The sequence below is a fragment of the Macrobrachium nipponense genome, chromosome 3 (assembly GCF_015104395.2).
Source record: "Macrobrachium nipponense isolate FS-2020 chromosome 3, ASM1510439v2, whole genome shotgun sequence".
Taxonomy (NCBI): Eukaryota; Metazoa; Arthropoda; class Malacostraca; order Decapoda; family Palaemonidae; genus Macrobrachium; species Macrobrachium nipponense.
The window spans coordinates 47077618-47082382 of record NC_087202.1 but is presented as its reverse complement, the minus strand read 5'-3'; positions in this window follow the sequence as shown (position 1 = coordinate 47082382).

Genomic DNA, 4765 nt, shown 5'->3' with positions numbered 1-4765 from the left:
CAGATCATTATAAATGTACCGTCACCCTCTCTCTCTCTCTCTCTCTCTCTCTCTCTCTCTCTCTCTCTCTCTCTCTTGTGTCTGACGGCGTCTGCTTTGAAACAAGTCTTCCGAACGTCCAGTCAAAATATTGTCTGAAACTCGTTTTATTAATGTGCGACAAATGTGCTTAGCCAGCGTCACGCTATTTTCTCAACTATCCAATCTTGCTTCTACCGAAAACTTATTTTGATAAGGTTGTTAAATAAATTTGCACCGTTTTGCACCGTTCAGTCACAACTTGTTTCCGCAATAGTTTTTTAAACGTTGGCTCATCTACATTCAGCTCTGGTCATGTCTGCGTCAGATCTCTCATGATGAAGTGACTCAGTGCGGCGTCACACAGGCTGTTTTATTCTTCTGATTTTTTTTTTTTTGTTTTTTTACTTTTATTACCTGCCTTATCAAATTTGTTTCAACTGACCTCAATGACCACATACCCGCTACTGCATTATTATTATTATTATTATTATTATTATTATTTCCGTTGACATCAAAGGCTTGATAGCCGCCCAACGATATCCGTTGCAGATATTTACTGTCAACTCCAAAAACACAAGGCTATGTTTCTTGAGGCACAGTAATGAAAGGACCTTAAGGAAAATTTTCTTTGAAATGAAGCTTATGAAAGAGGGCTAAATGTTATATATTTCCCGGGGAAGGTCTCAATCTTAACTGTCGTTGCTGAACAAAAAAAAAAAAAAATAAAATAAAAACTTCAAGATATCTTAGAGTCAAAGATTAGGACCCCAGGAGGCTGCTGACATCCGGACAGAAAATCAATATTAGAATGAGAAAGGGTAAGAAGATGACACTCGGAAGATCTGAGCTGTGTGACAAGTTAAGAAGTCTGCCAATTATGGCACTGAGAGAAGTTTAATCTAAAAGTAAACAAGTAAAAAATGCGTCGAAGTTTCTTCAGCGCAATCGAGTTTCCTGTACAACGTATAATGCTGTATAATACGATCAACGACTGGAAGCTCCACAGTTGCTCACCATATGCGGTAGCGTGAGGGTGCGTCCCATGGCTCCTGAAATCGCTGCCAGATGCACGATCCATGGCTAACTTTATCTCTAAATAGAATAAAAACTACTGAAGCTTGAGGATTGCAATATGGTATGTTTGATGATTGGAGGGTGGATGACCAAAATATCAATTTGCAGCCCTGTAGCCTCAGTAGTTTTTTAAATCTGAGGGCGGACAGAATAAAGTGCGGAAATCTATCAACAACTGGGTTAAAATAGTTTATGTGGGTTTTGCTGGGTGATGTTGACAAGAAAAGTCTTTTGCTGTGTAAGGTCCTTGAATGGCATATTCTTTGTATCTCTGACCAACACACCAGTTTGTTAAAAAGTATCATCACCACAAGACTCTTAATAAGTGGTCAAAGTAATAAAAATAAATCATGTGATGACAGAGGTTTACAAATAATTTTTTAACTCCTCTTTATTTATCTTGAATTCAGGATAACTGTTACATTTTGTAAGCAAAATAGTTCGGAAAACAACAAGCACTGCACCATCAGCCTAACTACAGTATATGAATAATGTGGGCCAAACCACTTGCTTCTGAATATTTATGTGCGCATCCGTTCTAGCTTCATGATTTGAATATTAATTGCAGTGTTTGTCCCCTTTTGTACCATAACTCAGTTTTATAAAGCATATCCGTATGTTAACTACAAATTAAATCCCATTTCACTCAAATTTAATGAAAGTTTAATGCCTGGTGGAACAAGAGAATTATTTCGGCCTGGTCGAAAGCCAGAGTTTTGGAGCCCAATTTTGTATGGATAATATCGTGGAGTGGTTTACCTCTGGTTCAGTTTCTGAATTTTTATACTATTAACCACCACTTTGACGACATTAAATTAATGAATAAAAATTAAATTTATAAGATCTTTTAGTTTTCCCATAGTTTACTTCCTTACTTTTAAGACATAACTTCATCTCATTAGCATACGTGCAATTCTTGCTTCGAGGTCAGCTTCATTTAATGGCAATTATTTCACTGGAGAATTTCCTTGCCAGATTTGGTTTCACTAAATTTTGTATTAATTTTTTTTTTATTTAATGACTTACTTAAACGATGTCTATTTTTTCTAACATTCTTCACTCTTATTTCTTGGAAAGGGGGAGAGCGTTGTTAAGACAACGTTCAAATGAGTGAATTAGGGATGCATTTACGAGCATGAGCCCGTGCAAGGTCTGTCAAAGGTTTCTTAATCAGTCAACAAAAACACTGCCATGGTCAAGTGAGTTTAAAAAGTGTGCGCATAATATGACATTTATACTTAGTAACATTCCTGTTCAATTGTAGGTATTTAATTCAAGAAAGGGTACTCTCCTAAAAGAAAGGGTACTCTCCTAAATGAAGCTTCATTATGACCTCGTAATGTAAGAATGTATTATGATATACGTACATATAGCTTGTATGACATATATATATATATATATACACACGTATATATATATATATATATATATATATGCATGTATGTATGTATGTATGTATTTATGTATATATAATATTAACAGAATATATCGTCAAAGCGCACACAGGTATGTGTTGGGCCTCAAACCCTTTCATAGACACTTATTTATACATAAGATAAATATATATATATATATATATATATATATATATATATATATATATATATATATATGTATATATGTATATATAATATGGGAAATTTATTCATTTAATATATGAGACAAGTGCATATATCCTTTAACAGCGCAATTTTCTACAAGCGACTCGTGTGACACATTGATCACAAACTTTAATCTGACTCATATACAGTGCTGTGGTCAAAGGGCCAAATTTTCATGATACCTTGCACAACTTTAGAACAAGATGAAATTGGTTTCATTTTGTTCCTTATGATGTCACCTGATAGGAAAATGATGTTGTACTTTTGAAATTAACTTTTTACTTGGTGTTTTAACCCCTTAGACTTTATAAGTGCAAAAATAAAGAAATCGAACGAAAATGAGTCGGGTTTTCCTTTTATTAGCATCTAACTTTAAACAAAAATGAGCTTTACTCAGTACCTTATGTACATATTATTTTTAACATATTTTGAGTTATGACAATCATTAATAGATCTGTTTTTTACCTATCATGTCTGAGAGCTAAATATTTTGACTTGCCAAATGTTGCACTTCTTGTGACAGTAACATTTTGTAAAAAAAATATAAATGCTTATTACTAAGCTTTCCTTACAATATCCTGATAGGTAGAAAATGAATGATATACACAGAAACTAAAATGAGATAATAAATAACCCTTAACTAGCACAGGTAGCCTATATAGAAATACAAGTTACAGCGTCAATAAAGAGTTAACTTGCAGAACAAAATGAACAAATCTGGTATCACTTGAGCAATGCTTTTAAACAAACAAAGAAAACCTTGTTTTTCCAAGGTTAAAAGGCAAAAATCTAGTTCAACATGGAGTGAGATGGATGAAAAATTCATATCTCAGGTCACATCATAATTATTGTTGAAATCTCATTTCTCTAGTTAATAAATGAGGGACAGAGTAGAAGAAATACAAGTTACACCATCAGTATAAGAGTGACCTTGCATCAGAGAAGTGGTTTTCAGGTTAATTGATCCTTTTATCAAATAAAACAAATAATTAATAAGAGACATATGCAGTTACATATGAAGAATTTCTTGCTCTTTTTCAAGTAAATTCCCAGAAAATTAACTTAAACAAGGAATACGACACGTATAAAATAGTAGCCTCAATTCTCATCAAAATTGTTGTCAAAATTCTATCTCCCAACGTAATAGCTAACCCTAAATAACTAGCATATGTGATTAGAAATGCAAGTATCAACTTAATAATCAACTCTAAATGACTTACAGAGGTAAGAAGGAGTAGAAGTTGCATCATTAATAAAATAGTGAATTTGCAAAGAGGTAAGGTAATTTCGGGTTGTGTTCTTTTTTTTCAAACAAAACAAATTATTTGTACGTTTAATACTTGCTAATAAATAAATGAAGTATTAGCTAAATTTATCAGTAGAAATATAATTTCAGAAAAATAATGAGACCGGCCTAAAAATTCTAACGTTGGTTCACATCAAGACCTACTCATCATCAAAATCTCTTTCAGTTCCAATGCCCTCAACATTTTGCTCCTTCTTATCGAATGGATTATCACACTGCTGACATAAACAGGAACAGACCTCTATACACTCTAGACCAGCTTGTCTGTACTGACACTTATGTCCTTTGCAACAGTTGTCTGTGCAGTACAAATGGGTAATTTCCCTCAATTCTACTGGAGCAGATTCACTTTTATACAGAATAGGTTGAAGTCCATTGACATTATCTACAGTCCATCCATTTCCAATAGGGTCAGGTATTTCAGGCCTAGCCAAGTGACTGACACCATATCATAGTCTGATACCTGGCACGAAGAGCATATTGCTCAAAGGCATCTTCTGTTGGTGGCTGGCGGCTGTGATGCAGGTTTGTCAGTGGTAACTGAAAGATATCTCAATTCATTTAATGATGTTTGACATTTGGCTTTCTTACCATACATTAACAAAACAAAATTCATTGAAGCTCTCAGAAACAAATCCAGATCTTTGATATCGCTCAAACATTTTAATGCTTTTGCATTTTTTGAGAACAGAGAAGGCTGTACGCTTCCCAATTTGTAGATTGCAGAGGTGCTGTCACAGCCAGAAATAGCATGGACAGAAGG